Below are 20836 nucleotides of genomic sequence, written 5' to 3' on the forward strand. Positions count from 1 at the left end.
TTAACTATTAGAAGAATATGAAGGTTAAAACCTGTACAGTCTCATTTTGGAATTTACAGATTGGTACAAACTGGTAGATGTTCTGATACTTTCATGTGCTGCTTAAAACAGTTCCGTTTTCTGCACTTGACGTGTGCCCGGGGTATGATGAAGCCTACCCTATAGCCATATACAGTACATAGGTGTTGGAACAGGTGGGCAAGGGGGCAGATCGCCCCTTTCCAAACATTTAAGAGGCACCAGTCAACGTACTGAGTCACAGAGCGCAGTGTGGCCACCATCAAGTGTTAACATAGGCAGTGTCAAGATGAAGATAATTAACTTTCCAGTAGCTCCACCTTCTTCCTCCCCACTGGCCTTCTCCACCCGCCTCAAGGGCTGTCCTCCTCCCTGCACTCCGCTCCTGCCCCAACAGTGCGTGGCTAGTTACTGTTGGATGACACCTTCTCTGGGACCAGACCTGCGTCCTTCTCATCTCCCAATTCATATGTTCCTCCCCTCTTTCCCCAAAGCTCTCCCTCCAAGCTCTTTAAATCCTACTGGAGAAGAAGCGCTATATAATTAAATTATTCTTTTTTTTTTATTATTATTCATCCATTCTCCTGTCCCCCTTGGACCCAAACACTCCCACCCTTCCCCTTGTGGCACTGAATCTGTAGAGATACAGTGCCTTGCTAAAGTATTCATCCCCCTTGGCTTTTTACTATTTTGTTACACTACAACCTGTAATTTAATTTTATTTTTTTAATCTGAATTATATGTGATGGATCTGCATAAAATAGTTGGTAAGTTGGTGAAGTGAAATGAGAAAAAATGATATTAAAAAAATTATTTTTATAAAAATAAATAAATTGAAAATTGGCATGTGCATATGCTATGAAGCCCCTCAAAAGTTCTGGTGCAACCAATTGCCTTCAAAAGTCACTTAATTAGTGAAATGAAGTCCACCTGTGTGCAATCTAAGTGTCGCATGATCTGTCAGTATAAACACACCTTTTCTGAAAGGTCCCAGAGGCTGCAACACCACTAAGCAAGAGGCATCACACCATGAAGACCAAGGGGCTCTCCAAACAAGTCGGGGACAAAGTTGTTTAGAAGTACAAATCAGGGTTGGGTTATAAAAAAACAAACAAAAAAAAACAAATCTTTGATGATCCCCCGGAGCACCATCAAATCTATCATCTTCAAATGGAAAGAACATGGTACCACAACAAACGTGCCAAGAGAGGGCCGGCCACCAAAACTCGCAGACCGCGCAAGGAGACCATTAATCAGAGAGGCAGCACAGAGACCAAAGGTAACCCTGAAGGAGCTGCAGAGTTCCACAGCAGAGACTGGTGTATCTGCGCATGTGACCACAGTAAGCCGTACACTCCATAAAGCTGGGCCAGAAAAAAAGCTGGGCCAGAAAAAAAGCCATTACTTAGTGTTAAAAATAAGAAGGCACGTTTTGAGTTTGCCAAAAGGCATGTGGACGACTCCCCAAATGTATGGAGGAAGGAGCTCTGGTCAGATGAGACTAAAATTGAACTTTTTGGCCACCAAGGAAAACGCTGTGTCTGGTGCAAACCCAACACATCCCATCACCCCAAGAACACCATCCCCACAGTGAAACATGGTGGTAGCAGTGTCATGCTGTGGGGATGTCTTTCAGCAGCAGGGACTGATAAACTGTTTTGAGTGGAGGGAAAGATGGATGGTGCTAAATACAGGGATATTCCTGAGCAAAACTTGTTTCAGTCTGCCTGTGACTTGAGACTGGGACGGAGGTTCACCTTCCAGCAGGGCAATGACCCGAAGCATACTGCTAAAGCAACACTCGAGTGGTTTAAGGGGAAACATTTAAATGTGTTGGAATGGCCTAGGCAAAGCCCAGATCTCAATCCAATTAGGAATCTGTGGTCAGACTTGAAGATTGCTGTTGAAGGAGCTAGAGCAGTTTTGCCTTGAGGAATGGGCAAAAATCCCAGTGGCAAGATGTGGCAAGCTCGTAGAGACTTATCCAAAGCGACTTACAGCTGTAATGGCCGCAAAAGGTGGCTCTACAAAGTACTGACTTTAGGGGGGTGAATAGTTATGCACGCTGAAGTTTTCTGTTATTTTGTCCTATTTGTTGTTTGCATGTTCTGTGAATGAAATGATGCAAACCTTCAAACAATCCATTTTAATTCCAGGTTGTGAGGCAACAAAACATGAAAAATGCAAAGGGGGGTGAATACTTTAGCAAGGCACTGTATCTATATATGGGTAGATAAAGCTCTGTCATCAGGTAAGTGGTATGTCAAGTAACTCCAGCTGCCCCTGTGGGGGTGGAATTCTGCTATTTAGGCGCGCAAAAATGAATTTATATCTTGCCCCCCTCCCCAACCTAAATTTTTTTTTTTTGTGCCCTTGGCCATATAAGTGAAGATTAATAATAGCAACAGCTACAGTCAGAGCGCCTGAACTCTGCCGCGTGCGATCCCCGTGGCTCCTGGTTGGAATGGCACTGATTACAGTGAGTATTTAGCTTGATGATGTAAAGCGAGGTTTGACTGTAAACAGAAGTGTATGCAGCATCGTTGAGACTCGGTGCATATGATTTTTTTCGATGCGAGAATGGAGAGTAATTTTTATATTGTTTACATTTATAGCCTGAGATTAATCTACCAGCTTTCACATACCCAGTGGTGCCACACTTGCTGAAATTGTTGCACTTTCAGGATATCCCGTTCATAGATGAGCTCTGAAAAACAATATTTGCAGTGACCGTATGGTAATACAGAGTAATTAGTCCTAACCGTGGTCATACAGAAAACAGTTTGGCATTGTACTTTGCTTTTATATCTGGAAAATCAGACAAAGATCATTGGTGCAATCAGATCTCTCTTGTGGTTGTTGTTGTTGTGTTTTGTTTTTTAAGCAATATTCATTTATTTTGCACATTCTTATTGGAGGCAGCAATGTTTAGTACTGGAACAGAGTGATTCCATTGCCCGTTGTCTTTCATCTTTAGTATTCGCGTTTATAGTGGAGTGTGCTGTGATTTGCTGATAGCTGGCACAAGGATTTCGGTCACCTTGCAGGAAAATAAGGAACATGTGATGGGGAAGTAGTGTGATCCATGGGGTCATCCCGGAGCATGGAGGAGTGCTTACAGTAGAGCCATGTAATAAATTAGTAGTAAAGCTGTTTACAGCCAGTTACCCTCTGGGCTCCAATGTGACTTGTGTTTTGGTAGACTGATTTACATTCCCATTCTCGCAGGCTGAAGCTATGGAATGCGAGTTTGTGAATGGTGGATGTAATGGAGTTGACTTGTGACTTAGAATAAAGGGGAGGCTGGGAGTGTAGAGGGCAAATAACTTCTGCTAATTCCTTAAACACACAAACACTGGTGGGAATTTCCAAGCCCATAGAGAGTGTACGGCCCAGGTGACTGGGATATGTTGGTGCAGGGCAGTACTATTTCCCTGTGCCAGGCAGTCATAACACAACGTAATGTTTGTGACCCGCTCAGAATAGCAAGACAGACATGTAGCCATTGCCAGAGAAGTATGCTATGAAATTCTTTTAAAAGTACTCTGAAAACCTCAGAGACGCTTACAGACCAGTTCCTGTTTTTCCAGTCCGAGACTGGCCAAGAAAATAAGATGCCTCATGATTTCCGCAAATAGAAAATCACACTGCAGAGCTGTTTTAGACTGGAATAAAGGCAGATATTAGGTATAAACCCTGGGCAAGGGTTAAGCGACCAGCAAGTTGTTATTGAACAACAGTTCTCCATTACAGAATGTAAACATCGATCCGCCATTTTATATTCCAAGTCCTAAAAAAAGAAGCATGAAATGGTGGTTGGTCTGATCTGTCAGCTCTTGCTGAAAAGCAAACGGACAAGTGATGTGCATTTACTATTATGTTTTGTATTTTTTTTAACAGCAGTTTTTATATAAATGATTTGTTACTTGAATAAGAAATGTGATTTTTAGATGGGAAGTCTTAGTATCGCAGCCATTTACTAAGCAGCTTTGGAATAAAGAAAAATTAACAAAACTTGTGAATTGCGGATTTTGATGACAGAATAAGAAGCAGTTCATCTTATGTGGCTTCGTCTTGTCCTAGGGCTCACTGCCCTTGTTAAATCTGGCTATTTTGCAGAAAGTTTTACTGTAAGTGGAGCTCCAAAAACTGGAGCAGTGGAGACGTATCAAAGCTTGGAGAGAGAGAGTTCTAACAAATCAGCTCCTGTCATTTTTCAAACACATCCTGTAAAAGTTAGAGGGCTAGATGTATCATCACTTGAAGAGTGATTAAATGTAGAGAGAAAAAGCATCAGCCAGTGCCATGTCACAGGCCCTGTTTAATAAATTGCAGTTAGGAGCTGATTGGCTGGTAGTTTATCACTTTTTCCATTTTATCACTCTCCAAGCAATGATGTATCTAGCCCAGGGGTGGGGAACCTCCGGCCCGCGGGCCGTATAAGGCCCGCGGGCCGTATAAGGCCCGCAAAGCCAACTGATCCAGCCCGGCCACCCGCTGCTGTGTGTGACAGGGGAGGAGAGCGCAGCGTGCGCCTCTCCTGCCCCTTTGAGCTCAGTCTGGCCGTGGCGGCGTGTGTCATCTGCAGGGAGGAGAGCGCAGCTACAGTATGTTCACTGTCCAGCGGCGGCGTGTAGGATCTCAAACCAGCCGCCGGTTCGTGAGCCAATCAGAGCTCGTGGCCCGGCAGCCAATCAGGAGCCGCGCTGCCGGTCTGTGAGTTCTTATTGGCTTACGAACTGGCGGCTGGTTTGAGATCCTACACGCCGCCGCTGGACAGTGGACATAGCTGCGCTCTCCTCCCTACAGATGACACACGCCGCCGCGGCCGGACTAAGCTCAAAGGGGCAGGAGAGGTGCACGCTGCACTCTCCTCCCCTGTCACACACAGCAGCACAAAGGGGCAGGAGAAGGCCAGCAGCAGCGGTGAGCAGGGCGGGGGCATATCTGTATCTGGCACTGTGGGGGCATATCTGTATCTGGCACTGTGGGGGCATATCTGTATCTGGCACTGTGGGGGCATATCTGTATCTGGCACTGTGGGGCATATCTGTATCTGGCACTGTGGGGGCATACTGTATCTGGCACTGTGGGGGCATACTGTATCTGGCACTGTGGGGGCATACTGTATCTGGCACTGTGGAGACGTATCTGTATCGGGCACTGTGGGGACATGTGTGTACCTGGCACTATGCGGGCATATCTGACACTGTGGTGGCATATCTGTATCTGGCACTGTGGGGACATATATGTATCTGGCACTGTGGGGACATATATGTATCTGGCACTGTGGGGACATGTGTGTACCTGGCACTGTGGTGGCATATCTGTATCTGGCACTGTGGTGGCATATCTGTATCTGGCACTGTGGCGGCATATGTGTATCTGGCACTGTGGGGACATGTGTGTACCTGGCACTGTGGTGGCATATCTGTATCTGGCACTGTGGTGGCATATCTGTATCTGGCACTGTGGTGGCATATCTGTATCTGGCACTGTGGGGACATGTGTGTACCTGGCACTATGGGGGCATATCTGTATCTGGCACTGAGGTGGCATATCTGTATCTGGCACTGTGGTGGCATATCTGTATCTGGCACTGTGGCGGCATATGTGTATCTGGCGGTGCACTACTGGCGGCATATGTGTATCTGGCATTGTGGGGGCATATCTGTATCTGGCACTGTGGGGGCATATCTGTATCTGGCACTGTGGCGGCATATGTGTATCTGGCGGTGCACTACTGGCGGCATATGTGTATCTGGCACTGTGGCGGCATATGTGTATCTGGCAGTGCACTACTGGGGGCATATCTACTGGGGCATAACTACTAGGGACAAGCTAATTTTAAGTTGATAATTTTTGTATGGCCCCCGAAGGATTTTATAAATGGCCCTTGGTAGAAAAAAGGTTCCCCACCCCTGATCTAGCCCAACGTCTGAATCTGTGTATGAAGAGCTACGATGCAGCAGCCATGGCTTTTTCTCACACACAGTTCCGTTGTGCTTCATCTGTGACTTTGTACATATTTAAAACTAAATCCTCTGCGGTTAAATTTTAGCCAGGTGTCTCTGACATATAATGAGTGGTGTTTCGCTGTGTCTGCTGAGTGAATAAGACTAGGTTGAGCGACACGTAGAATACACTGTGGGGGAATGCGGTTAATGGCAATCTTCCTAAATTTAATGTCAATATATATGTATATGTATCATTATCACCAAGTAATGGCGAAGTCTGTGATGTCTGCGTGTTTCCAAGTTCTGGTAGAAGAGCATAAAAAATCTATTCTTAGATGTAGGTGAGATGTCCATTGACTTAAGGGTTCCATTCCTGTGGGTCCTTGGGCAGGAAGGAGGACTAGGCAAAGGACAGACAGTAAGGAGAGCCATATATCAGCCATAGTTGTGATACGTCATAGTATGTTTCTAGAACTCTTTCTTGGCCAGACTTCTGAAGTCTTATCAAAGATTGGAAATTCAGGACTTGCACAGTGACTGATGTCTGGGCATAGGGCTCAGGAGAACAGAGGGAATAAAGTGTCACAGCTAAATCGGAGAACAGATGGGAATGTGAGAGGTTTTGCCATGCATGGCTCTCCACTTCTCCTCAGATTAAACACTTCTATTTTTGGCCTTTGAGCAAATATTCCATGTGTACTGCTGGCCATTGTCCATCTTATTCACCAGTCCTACAAGTCAGAAAGCTGCTTTTCTATGTAGGCACTCAGCTGGATTATCATGAAAACAACAAATTTTATATTTTTTATTAAAAAGAAGCAGCTGGTAGTTGTGGTGTCTGCACAAGCATATAACAGCGATGCAACATTTTCTTGCACAAGAGGATCTTTCTCCTCTCTCTCTCTCTCAACTTTTCCTCTCATCCTTTCTCACACACTCATCTTTTCCGATCTGGAATCCTCTTTCTCGCACACTCTCTCATCTTTTCCTAACTCTCATCCCCTCTCTCTCTCTCTCGTCTTTTCCTAACTGTAATCCTCTTTTTCGCTCGCTCTCCCTCTCTCATCTTTTTCTACCTCCTCCTCTTTCTCGCTATTTCTCCCTCTCACATCTTTTCCTATCTCTAGTCCTCTCTCTCGCCTGCCTACTATCTTTCACTCTCTCTTTTACGCTCTTACCCTCTCACTCTCTCATCCTCCCTGTCTCTCTTCTTACAAACTGCGGACCTGTCATACCAGCCTCTATCTACAAACTTATCCAGATACCCTTTCCGTTGGCCTCCACTAATCTGCCTGATTCCTGACTTTAACTTACTAACATCTACATTGTGTAACCTTTGCTATCAAAGACACGATTACATCTTATCTGATTGAACTTGATCAGATGCCGTGGGAAATATATATATATATATATATAGATATATAGATATATAGATATATAAATATATATAGATAGATATAGATACAGCAGCAGCCGGCACTCCAATAATAGTTCTCAACGTGTTCAGGTGCCAAACAAAACAAGAAGAATAAAGTTCCAACGAAGAATGGCACTCAGAGTCAAAGTTGCAAAAAAGGACTATTATTTTCCACAAGTCAACGTTTCGAGGTTCAAAGCTGTTTGTCCTGACGACGAGGCTTTGAGCCTCGAAACGTTGACTTGTGGAAATGAATAGTCCTTTTTTGCAACTTTGTCTCTGAGTGCCATTCTTCATTGGAACTATATATATATATATATATATATATATATATATATATATATATATATAATCCAAGCACTATTTTATATATTTCACCTTGTGTTCAGGTCTCAGATGATCGTATAGGACTCGTATATATTACTTAGGCACAGTGCAGTGATGACTGACCGGGTTGGTGGAGCTGCATCATTAATCTGAACATAGAGCATTGCATATAGGAGCGAGGGGATGCATTCAGGAAGTTAGCAGTGATGATGTTGACATTCATAATGTCAAAATCATAAATATTGATAGTGACATTAAATAGTGACACTGATAAAATGTCGGTATTTTCATTGGAGTTAGAGTTATTGTTGGGGATAGATTGACATGGAGGGGAAAAGAGCGTCAACATTAACATGATGTCAGTGTTACATCAGGGTTGACATGATGTCAAAACGTTCAGTGTTGGCACAATAACCATGTCCACATTCTTTTGTCAACATGATTAATGGACACCTAATATGCCAAACCCAGGAGTGAGCGTTTTTATAGACCACCAGGAAAATGAGGTATTGGATAGGTTATTAGCAGAGGAAACCACTGGGTTGTCCGAGATATAGAAGGTGATGATGCTGAGAGACTAAGCATTGGGTGTCCCTTGTAGAGATTTTGGGGCTTAGTGGCCATCGGTCTGTGTGGTTTAACATAAATGCAGCCGGAAATCACAGCCATTCCAAATCAAATTTGTTAGAATTTAGAAAGTCTGACTGGTCAAATGAGGAACCATTTCTGGGACTCTCAGAGAGAAGGGTAGGGGTTGATGGGTTCAGGAACAATAAAATAAAGTGCCTTATTTAATGCAGTAGAACTTTGTGCCAGATACGTTGGCAAAAGAAAGAAAAGGTCACTATGATTCAAGGTGCTGGCAACTGGAAGATGCTATAAGCCTAAACACCAGGTGAAATATAAAAATAGTACTTGGATTATATATATAAACTGTGTGTTTCCCACAGCATCTGATCAAGTTCAATCAGATAAGATGTGATTGTGTCTTTGATAGATAGATAAATAAACACCATTGTGGAAGGAAGCATATAAAAACCAGATGGCCTAAAAGAGACTAAAGAAACAGTAAAATGTGATATTGCACAAACAGAAGAAAAAACTGATTAGACACTTGAATAGCGAGTGAAAAAAACATTTGGCGGATATATTAGTCATATAGAAAGAAACAGAAAAAACTGAGGGGAGACGTTTTGAAGGAGACCAAGAAATTGCTGTATATTTTCTGTTGAATCTTCAAAGGGGTCTTTAAAACTAGACAAAAAACCTAGAACGTATTGTACTGTAGACGCACACATATATTAACTACAGAAGGTGGTGGGTATTTTTACTCCCAAAAAGGGCAGAAGGGAAATAAAACTATAGACTTGTATGTGTTACATAATTAATGTAATTGATTTCAAGAAAAGGGATTGTTGACACTTAGGGGTTTGATTCAGTTTGCCACAATGTGCTGTTGCCCCCACATGGAAATGCCAGTAGAGCGCATCAACTCGCCCCATCACTCCCGATCTTGCTCCAAATTTGCCTTGTCTCCTTGTGTGCATGGATATGGGGTTTGGAACAAAAATCCACAGTTTAGTAATTTTTTAGGTAAAAGAGAGGAATGTACTAAAATGTGGTTGTTTTTTTTTTTTTTAACCTAATGCAGTCTACATGGAAGATAAATCAACGTGCACTTTAAATCCTGTGATGTAGAAGAAATGTTAAACGCCACTCCATCTAAAGCTGTAACTCGAGCTAAATTTGCATCTGGTTATGTATTTTCTGAAATCCCAAAATAATAGGAAATTTTTATTTCATAGATGGACATCTATCAATATTAATTTGACATAAAGACCATACTGACCATGGTCTCTTTTGGTCATACTGTTGATTGGAACTTAAATATGCATGCAAACCTTTTGTAAAACTGGCCAAGGTTTTAAAATAGCATGGCAAGTTGTGCATTTTTTATTATCAACAGCTGTCAAAAAATGAAAACAGACGTCTCACATATCTGCTGTATTTCATGAGTAGTGTACAAAGTTGGTCTTTTTTTGTGCTGTTGCCACAATATAAAATTCTAAAATGCCACTTTGAAATGCAAAAAGGCGATTTAAATCAAAAATTGCTATAAAATATTTAATGTGAAGGTCTCCCAAAACCCTCCTTTGTTATGCTATTTTTCAGAGAATCTTCATTTCTACACTGGTATTCCCCAGGGAGAGTGGAAATATTGCTTTTCATAGTATTGAAAAACCATGGGGTTAAGCGCGTTTTAGCTAAAGAACTATCTATCCAATCCATGTTAAAGACATGGAATAATATATTTTGAAACATTGTCAGGGAGGGTGGAGAGACTGAAATCCATCTCTGCAAAATTACTTTTCATGCAGCTGCACGAATGGTTAGACGCCGTTTCCTACATTCCTTTGCAGTCCTTTGTGTAGTCTGTATCATCCTGAATATAGCCCATTCTGCTGAGAATGGAATATAATTTACTAGATAATCCAAAGAAAATTTCCTGTCTGAAAGCCAAAACTGACATAATAATGGGCAGGACCGGAAACAATGAAAGAAATCTGCTTGTGAAATATGACAACGTAGACCGTTATGAGAAGAAGTCATACCTGCTAAATATTGCCTATGAGGCATAAAGTAGGAGTTATGAAAAATGTTTAAAAACCTTTCTTGGTATTGCACTGCAGGTAATCAACTACATGAGCTATGTAGAGTCTTAAGCAAAGTCTCACACATTAGAGAAGGAAAAGAGGACAACCTTTGACTGACCCCTGATGTTACCTGCGCATATTCTGTCGTCTTTCTCAAGATAGTGTAATGTATCCATATAGCCTTCCTAGCAAATGGGATCGTAGCATAACATCAGTACTATTCCACCAATCCTGATCAAAAAGACCTTGTAACTATGCCAAGGGAAATTGTTGGAGTATTGGATATTTTTCTCTGGCTTGCAAAAATGTCAGAAGACATTTATTTGGTATAACTACAACATTACCCACATTCCTTTCTCCCTCTACCATGATGTGAAAGGGAAAATTGGGGTTGTTCAGGAATCCCAGAAATTAGACGTGTGCATTTAGATGATAATTATGGCACAATTTTCTCTTGGACCACAATATAGGTCTTTTCTTTTTTTTTTAATACCAGGGCAGGTCAATGCAAAGGCTGTCTCAGTCCCTGGCAATGTCAGTGTGATTTTTTTTTTTTCTCTTACAACTCCAGTCCTGACTCTGTTCTGATGAGTCCTTCTGTTTGTAGGTGCTGCCGCCAACCTGCAACAGCAAGAAATACAACTGTCTGGGCGTGGCCACGGCGGGTAGGAAGCAGGATATAGGAGCTCCCCGGATTATTAATCCTGATCTACTCCTTGGGCTCCCTTAAACCTGCTTTCCGGCGCCTAACTCTCACAGTCTCTCTGGGGAGGCGGCGGGCATTGCTGAGAGACTTCTGCCCGTATCTCCGGCCAGCGCCGGCAGCCGCCCAGTTCTCAGGCCTAGGCCGCCAGCACATCCCCGGCCTCGATTTGCGGGACATAGCCGCGGACCCGCGGTGAAGATTGCCGCCGGCGTGGGGTGAGCGGCGCCCTTTCCTTGCACCACCTGGATCCCATACCTGGCTGCTCCTGTCCCCTGGCGCCCGAGATCCGTGTGCCTGAGTGAGGGAGGTGAGGCAGTGGGCCCGGCGGCCATTTTGGAAGTTCCTCCATGTATTAATCCTTTCTGCACTGCACTGCTCTGGGACTCTACAGGGGCTGCAGGGCTGGATAGAGTGGCCCAGGACACGCTGCCCTGCTTTTTCATTGCCCAGCCTATATTATATTATAACACCTCCTCTTGGGTCCCCCTGGCCCCCATCCCCCCTCTGTTTCATTACAAGACGCCTGGGGCCCTGGTGCATTGCTGACACTGCAATTACTGTCCTTTGCTGCACCTCCTGACACTGAATACCTGGGCTTTGAGTGCTGCTTGAACATTGATATTATGGTGAGGGGTGGTCAAAGTGCGGCGGCGGCTAAATTGGAGAGGTTTGCCCGTCAGCCTCCCACCCAGCCGACGCAATCCTCTCCTAAAACCTCCCCCTCTACCCGACCCGTTCCCCCAGCTGGGGCCGATACGGGTGTGGACATGCAGCCGTCTGCTCCTTCCATTCAACAAGTCTTGGAGGCCATAGCGGCCAGCGAACAACGCCTGTCGGACAAAATGGAGAAGGTGCAGTGCGATTTATCACTGTTATGCCAGGATGTCCAGCGCGTCCGAGAAAGAGTGGGCGAAACCGAGACGCGGGTCTCCAACCTAGAGGACCTCACTGGCCCCTTGCAGCGGTCTGTGTCTGCTGTCTCCCAGCAAGTTTCGGCTATGCAAACTAAACTCCTGGATATGGAGGGACGCCTTCGCAGAAACAATGTGAGATTTGTGGGCCTGCCTGAAAAGGAGGAGGGGGCACATCCCGAGGATTTCCTGGAGTCCTGGCTGAAAGAGGCGTATGGCGCTGAATCCTTTACGCCCTCTGCCTCCGGGTGCACCTCCGCGAACATTTATAGCCAAGTTTCTGCATTACAAAGACCGGGACTCCGTCCTGCGCCTGGGCCGCGTGAAGGGCCCCCTGCTTCGAAATGGTGTTCGGGTGTCGGCATTTCCAGATTTTGCAGCGGATGTCCAGAAGGATCGGGCCCAGTTTCTGCCCATCAAGCGGCGTCTTCGTGACCTGAATCTTCCCTATTCGATGCTGTTTCCCTCCAGGCTGCGTGTGGTGGCGGACGGGGAAACTAAGTTCTTCAGTTCTCCAAGGGAGGCGGCGACCTGGCTGGACAGATACGCTCCGGGTGCCCGCCAGATGGCTCCGGACTGACATCCAGTGTCCTTTCTATATAGGCCTACAATATGCAAGTATATGTCCGGGGAGCTTCCTTTTGTATTAGTTGTTCTGGACTTTGCTGGGTAGTGACTTTTATGCATCGGTTTTGTATTGGGGTTTTTTGTTTGAATCTGTATGCTACGCATAGCACTGCCGTAGGCTTTCGGATTACCAAGGTTTGAGCTCTGTTAGGGATATGTGTATGCCACAGTTCGGGGAGGTATACGGGGAGGGGGGATGTTGTTGGGATGATGTTTGTTTTTCTGTTACTTTTCTATTTCTCTTTTTTCAGTTTATTGTTTTTCATACGACCATTTACCAAATTGTGAGGTGATGCTGTGCTATTTAGAGGGGTTTGGCTCGGGGCCCGGGGCCTGCGGGCGATATGGTTCCAGGGATGGTACCGTGTACGGGCAGATAGATACTTGGATAATGGTAATGGGGGGGCTCCTCTCTCACCTTGTTGGGTCTCTGCACGTTGTGTCTCAGATGGTACAAAAGACGACATGTCTGCCTTAAAGATTCTGGCATGGAATGTCCGGGGCATTAATAATAAAGTAAAGCGATCCTTAGTATTTCAAATGATTAAGAAATATGGCCCGGATATTATCTGTCTGAGTGAAACTCATTTGGAGGGGAATAGACTATTGTCGCTCCGCAGGCCTTGGGTAGGCTGGGCGTATCATTCCTCTCACTCCTCCTCTTCCAAGGGGGTGTCAGTCATGATAAAGAGAACTGTACAGTTTGAATTAATTACGGTAAACACGGATCCAAATGGTAGGTTTGTGTTTCTGGAATGCAAGCTGAACTCCCGTAATTTCTTTTTCTCTAACGTCCTAGTGGATGCTGGGGACTCCGTAAGGACCATGGGGAATAGACTGGCTCCGCAGGAGACTGGGCACTCTAAGAAAGAATTAGTACTACTGGTGTGCACTGGCTCCTCCCTCTATGCCCCTCCTCCAGACCTCGGTTAGAATCTGTGCCCGGAAGGAGCTGGGTGCATTTTAGTGAGCTCTCCTGAGCTTGCTATTAAGAAAGTATTTTAGTTAGGTTTTTTTATTTTCAGAGAGCTTCTGCTGGCAACAGACTCTCTGCTACGTGGGACTGAGGGGAGAGAAGCAAACCTACTAACTGCGGCTAGGTTGCGCTTCTTAGGCTACTGGACACCATTAGCTCCAGAGGGTTCGAACACCGGAACCTAACCTTGGTCGTCCGTTCCCGGAGCCGCGCCGCCGTCCCCCTCGCAGAGCCAGAAGACAGAAGCCGGCGGATGAAGCAAGAAGACGTCAAAATCGGCGGCAGAAGACTCCTGTCTTCACATGAGGTAGCGCACAGCACTGCAGCTGTGCGCCATTGCGCCCACACTAACCCACACACTCCGGTCACTGTAGGGTGCAGGGCGCAGGGGGGCCGCCCTGGGCAGCAATTGAGTACCTCCTGGCAAAAGCAGCATATATACAGCTGGGCACTGTATATATGCATGAGCCCCCGCCATTTTTTACACCAAATCGTGGGACAGAAGCCCGCCGCTGAGGGGGCGGGGCTTCCTCAGCACTCACCAGCGCCATTTTCTCTCCACAGCTCCGCTGAGAGGAAGCTCCCCAGGCTCTCCCCTGCAGACTCACGGTAGAAAGAGGGTAAAAAGAGAGGGGGGGCACATACATTTAGCGCAATAATCATATATACAGCAGCTACTGGGTAAACACTTAAGTTACTGTGTGATTCCTGGGTCGTATAGCGCTGGGGTGTGTGCTGGCATACTCTCTCTCTGTCTCTCCAAAAGGCCTTGTGGGGGTCCTGTCCTCATATAGAGCATTACCTGTGTGTGTGGTGTGTCGGTACGCTTGTGTCGACATGTTTGACGAGGAGGGCTATGTGGAGGCAGAGCAGGTGCAGATGAATGAGGTGTCCCCGCCGTCGGCGCCGACACCTGATTGGATGGATATGTGGAAGGTGTTATATGATAATGTAAACTCCTTGCATAAAAGGTTGGATAAAGCTGAAGCCTTGGGACAGTCGGGGTCTCAGCCCATGCCTGATCCTACAGCGCAGAGGCCGTCAGGGTCTCAGAAGCGCCCACTATCCCATATTGTTGACACAGATATCGACACGGATTCTGACTCCAGTGTCGATGGCGATGATGCAAAATTGCAGCCTAAAATGGCTAAAGCCATCCGCTACATGATTGTAGCTATGAAGGATGTATTGCACATATCAGAGGTAAACCCTGTCCCTGACAAGAGGGTTTATATGTTTGGGGAGAAAAAACAAGAGGTGACTTTTCCCCCTTCACATGAGTTAAATGAGTTATGTGAAAAAGCTTGGGATTCTCCTGATGGGAAAGTGCTGATTTCCAAAAGGTTACTTATGGCGTACCCCTTTCCGCCAACGGACAGGATGCGCTGGGAATCCTTCCCTAGGGTAGACAAAGCTCTGACACGCTTATCTAAGAAGGTGGCCCTGCCGTCACAGGATACGGCCTCCCTAAAGGATCCTGCGGATAGGAAGCAGGAAGGTATCCTGAAGTCTGTTTATACACATTCAGGTACCATACTGCGGCCGGCAATTGCGTCGGCCTGGATGTGTAGTGCTGTAGCAGCATGGACAGATACACTGTCCGAGGAACTGGATACCTTGGACAAGGATACTATTTTACTGACCCTGGGGCATATAAAAGACGCTGTCCTATATATGAGGGATGCCCAGAGGGACATTTGCCTACTGGGCTCTAGAATAAATGCAATGTCTATTTCTGCCAGAAGGGTTCTGTGGACTCGGCAATGGACAGGCGATGCCGTCTCTAAAAAAGCACCGTATTACCAAATGCAGTCCTTTCGATCACAAAAAGGCAAGAAAGTCAGACGTGCGTCCTTTCTTGCCAGGGGCAGGGGTAGAGGACAGAAGCTGCACCATACAGCTAGTTCCCAGGAACAGAAGTCCTCCCCGGCTTCCACTAAATCCACCGCATGAATCTGGGGCTCCACAGGTGGAGCCGGGAGCGGTGGGGGCGCGTCTCCGAAAATTCAACCACCAGTGGGTTCGCTCACAGGTGGATCCCTGGGCTATACAGATTGTGTCTCAGGGATACAAGCTGGAATTCGAAGTGATGCCCCCTCACCGTTACCTAAAATCAGCCCTGCCTGCTTCCCCCATAGAAAGGGAAGTAGTGTTAGCGGCAATTCACAAATTATATCTCCAGCAGGTGGTGGTACAGGTTCCCCTCCCTCAACAGGGAAGGGGTTACTATTCCACAATGTTTGTGGTTCCGAAACCGGACAGTTCAGTCAGACCCATATTGAATTTAAAATCCCTGAACATTTACCTGAAAAGGTTCAAGTTCAAGATGGAATCGCTCAGAGCGGTCATTGCAAGCCTGGAAGAGGGGGATTTTATGGTGTCTCTGGACATAAAGGATGCTTACCTGCATGTCCCCATTTATCCACCTCATCAGGAGTACCTCAGATTTGTGGTACAGGACTGTCATTACCAATTCCAGACGTTGCCGTTCGGTCTCTCCACGGCACCGAGAATATTTACCAAGGTAATGGCGGAAATGATGGTGCTCCTTCGAAAGCAGGGTGTCACAGTTATCCCATACTTGGACGATCTCCTCATAAAGGCGAGGTCCAGAGAGCAGTTGCTGATCAGCGTAGCACACTCTCAGGAAGTGTTGCAACAGCACGGCTGGATTTTGAATATTCCAAAGTCGCAGCTGATCCCTACGACTCGTCTGCCCTTCCTGGGCATGATTCTGGACACGGACTAGAAAAAGGTGTTTCTCCCGGCGGAGAAGGCTCAGGAGCTCGTGACTCTGGTCAGAGAACTCTTAAAACCAAAACAGGTGTCAGTGCATTGCTGCACGTGAGTCCTGGGAAAGATGGTGGCGTCATACGAAGCCATTCCCTTCGGCAGGTTCCATGCGAGGACCTTTCAGTGGGATCTGTTGGACAAGTGGTCCGGATCGCATCTTCAGATGCATCGGCTGATCACCCTATCCCCCAGGGCCAGGGTGTCTCTTCTGTGGTGGCTGCAGAGTGCTCACCTTCTCGAGGGCCGCAGGTTCGGCATACAGGACTGGGTCCTGGTGACCACGGATGCAAGCCTCCGAGGATGGGGAGCAGTCACTCAGGGAAGAAACTTCCAAGGGCTGTGGTCAAGTCAGGAGGCTTGTCTGCACATCAATATCCTGGAACTAAGGGCCATATACAACGCCCTGAGTCAAGCGGAGCCTCTGCTTCGCAACCAACCAGTGCTGATTCAGTCAGACAACATCACCGCAGTGGCTCATGTAAACCGCCAGGGCGGCACAAGAAGCAGGGTAGCGATGGCGGAAGCCACCAGGATTCTTCGTTGGGCGGAGAATCGCGTGCTAGCACTGTCAGCAGTGTTCATTCCGGGAGTGGACAACTGGGAAGCAGACTTCCTCAGCAGGCACGACCTCCACCCGGGAGAGTGGGGACTTCATCAAGAAGTCTTCACACAGATTACAAATCGATGGGAACTGCCACAGGTGGACATGATGGCATCCCGCCTCAACAAAAAGCTACAAAGGTATTGCGCCAGGTCAAGAGACCCTCAGGCGATAGCTGTGGACGCACTAGTAACACCGTGGGTGTTCCAGTCGGTCTATGTGTTTCCTCCTCTTCCTGTCATACCCAAGGTGCTGAGAATCGTAAGAAAAAGAGGAGTGAGAATAATACTCATTGTTCCGGATTGGCCAAGAAGGACTTGGTACCCGGAACTGCAAGAAATGCTCACAGAGGACCTATGGCCTCTGCCTCTCAGACAGGATCTGTTGCAACAGGGGCCCTGTCTGTTCCAAGACTTACCGCGGCTGCGTTTGACGGCATGGTGGTTGAACGCCGGATCCTAGCGGAGAAAGGCATTCCGGATGAAGTTATTCCTACGCTGATAAAAGCTTTGAAGGACGTGACAGCAAAACATTATCACCGTATATGGCGAAAATATGTTGCTTGGTGTGAGGCCAGGAAGGCCCCTACAGAGGAATTCCAGCTGGGCCGGTTCCTGCACTTCCTACAGTCAGGAGTGACAATGGGCTTAAAATTAGGGTCCAAAAAGGTCCAGATTTCGGCCCTATCTATTTTCTTTCAAAAGGAACTAGCTTCGCTTCCTGAAGTTCAGACGTTTGTAAAGGGAGTGCTGCATATTCAGCCCCCTTTTGTGCCACCAGTGGCACCTTGGGATCTTAACGTGGTGTTGAGTTTCCTGAAATCTCACTGGTTTGAGCCACTTAAGACCGTGGAGCTAAAGTATCTCACGTGGAAAGTGGTCATGCTATTGGCCTTAGCTTCGGCTAGGCGTGTGTCAGAATTGGCGGCTTTGTCATGTAAAAGCCCCTATCTGGTTTTCCATATGGACAGGGCAGAATTACGGACTCGTCCGCAATTTCTGCCGAAGGTGGTGTCATCTTTTCATTTGAACCAACCTATTGTGGTGCCTGCGGCTACTCGTGACTTGGAGGACTCCAAGTTGCTTGATGTAGTCAGGGCTTTGAAGATTTATGTAGCCAGGACGGCTGGAGTCAGGAAAACTGACTCGCTGTTTATCCTGTATGCATCCAACAAGCTGGGTGCTCCTGCTTCAAAGCAGACTATTGCTCGCTGGATCTGTAACACGATTCAGCAGGCTCATTCTATGGCTGGTTTGCCGCATCCAAAATCAGTGAAAGCCCATTCCACAAGGAAAGTGGGCTCTTCTTGGGCGGCTGCCCGAGGGGTCTCGGCATTACAACTTTGCCGAGCAGCTACTTGGTCGGGTTCAAACACCTTTGCAAAGTTCTATAAGTTTGATACCCTGGCTGAGGAGGACCTTGTGTTTGCCCATTCGGTGCTGCAGAGTCATCCGCACTCTCCCGCCCATTTGGGAGCTTTGGTATAATCCCCATGGTCCTTACAAAGTCCCCAGCATCCACTAGGACGTTAGAGAAAATAAGATTTTACTCACCGGTAAATCTATTTCTCGTAGTCCGTAGTGGATGCTGGGCGCCCGTCCCAAGTGCGGACTTTCTGCAATACGTATATATAGTTATTGCTTAATAAAAGGGTTATGTTATGTTGGCATCTGTTGTTTGATGCTCTGTTGTTGTTCATACTGTTAACTGGGTATGTTATCACGAGTTATACGGTGTGATTGGTGAGGCTGGTATAAGTCTTACCCTGGATTCCAAAATCCTTTCCTTGTAATGTCAGCTCTTCCGGGCACAGTTTCCTTAACTGAGGTCTGGAGGAGGGGCATAAAGGGAGGAGCCAGTGCACACCAGTAGTACTAATTCTTTCTTAGAGTGCCCAGTCTCCTGCGGAGCCCGTCTATTCCCCATGGTCCTTACGGAGTCCCCAGCATCCACTACGGACTACGAGAAATAGATTTACCGGTGAGTAAAATCTTATTTTCTCTTACGTCCTAGAGGATGCTGGGGACTCCGTAAGGACCATGGGGTATAGACGGGCTCCGCAGGAGATAGGGCACCTAAAAAGAACTTTGACTATGGGTGTGCACTGGCTCCTCCCTCTATGCCCCTCCTCCAGACCTCAGTTAGATCTTGTGCCCAGAGGAGAATGGGTGCACTGCAGAGAGCTCTCCAGAGTTTTCTGTGGAAAAATAAATTTTGTTAGGTTTTTTATTTTCAGGGAGTCCTGTTGGCAACAGGCTCCCTGCTTCGTGGGACTGAGGAGAGAGAAGCAGAGCTGGCTTGTCAAGTTGGGCACTGCTTCTAAGGCTACTGGACACCATTAGCTCCAGAGGGAGTCGGAACACAGGTCTCACCTGGGGTTCGTCTCGGAGCCACGCCACCGTCCTCCTCACAGATGCCGAAGATAGAAGCCGGATAGAGAAGGCAGAAGACATCTTAGGCGGCAGAAGACATCAGATCTTCATGAGGTACCGCTGCGTTCCATTGCTCCCAGTCACACACACACAGAGCAGCACTGAAGGGTGCAGGGCGCACGGGGGGGCGCCCTGGGCAGCAATAAACCTCACATTTTGGCACAAATACAGTTGGATTAGACTGCGGAGGCAGTAAATCTATGATCCCCCGCCATTTTATTGAGAAATCACTGGAACCGAAGCCCGCCGTCGGGTGGGCGGCGCTTGATCCTCAGCACTAACCAGCTCCATTTTCTCCACAGAAGCTGCATGAGGAAAACGCTAGCTCCCTGGTCTCTCCCCTGCTGAACACAGGCTGGAAAAAAGAGGAGGGGGGCACATTAGCGACGTAGTGAGTGGGAATTGGCATAATATATATATATATATATATATATATATATATATGTATATATATATATATAAAAGCGCTATCTGGACATATTTTTTCCAGTGTTTTTAAGCGCTGGCATACTCTTTCTCTGTCTCTCCTTAGGACCTGGTTGGGGTTTTGTCCCCTTATAGGTTAATCCCTGTGTGTGTGGGGTGTCGGTACGTGTGTGTCGACATGTCTGAGGCGGAAGGCTTCTCCAAGGAGGAGGTGGAGCAAATGAGTGGTGTGTCCCCGTCGGTTGTGCCGACTCCAGATTGGATGGACATGTGGCATATGTTGAATGCAAGTGTGGCATCGTTACATAAAAGGCTTGATAAGGCTGGTTTAGGGGGGACATCAGGGGGTCAATCCTCAGATTGGACCGACTAACAGGGCCCGTCGGGGTCTCAAAAGCGTCCCTTAACACAAGACACTACTACCGACATGGATTCTGAATCCAGTGTCGACTATGACGAAGTCTGCACCCTAGGGTGACTAAAACCATTCAGTGTATGATTGTGGCAATAAGGGATGTGTTGCATATTGTGAATGAACCCTCGGTCCCCGACACAAGGGTACACATGTTTAAGGAAAAGAAACAGATTATTAACTTTCCCACATCTCATGAATTAAATGAATTCTTTGGTAAAGCTTGGGAGACTCCGGATAAGAGACCGCAGATCCCCAAAAGAATTTATATGGCATACCCTTTCCCTAAGCAGGACAGGGAGATTTGGGAATCACCCCCCACTGTGGACAAGGCTCTGACGCGCCTGTCCAAGAAAGTGGCGCTACCGTCTCCTGACACAGCGGCCCTTAAGGACCCTGCAGATCGCAGGCAAGAAACTACCTTAAAGTGTATTTATTCTCATACGGGTGCTGTGTTAAGACCGACAATTGCGTCGGCATGGGTGTGTAGCGCAAATGCAGCTTGGACAGATGAGCTGACAGATCAATTTGATAATATGGATAAGGATACTATATTCCTAACTCTAGCTCATATTAAAG

The 20836-nt window shown here is 46.7% G+C and overlaps 1 protein-coding gene across 12 annotated transcripts in view; it reads left to right on the plus strand.

Moving 5' to 3' along the window:
* NFAT5 (nuclear factor of activated T cells 5) overlaps window positions 1–20836 on the plus strand; it is a 221864-nt gene that overhangs the window by 175148 nt on the left and 25880 nt on the right. The gene's annotated exons all lie outside the window — the stretch shown is intronic.

Source organism: Pseudophryne corroboree, chromosome 11 (genome assembly GCF_028390025.1).
Source record: "Pseudophryne corroboree isolate aPseCor3 chromosome 11, aPseCor3.hap2, whole genome shotgun sequence".
Taxonomy (NCBI): domain Eukaryota; kingdom Metazoa; phylum Chordata; class Amphibia; order Anura; family Myobatrachidae; genus Pseudophryne; species Pseudophryne corroboree.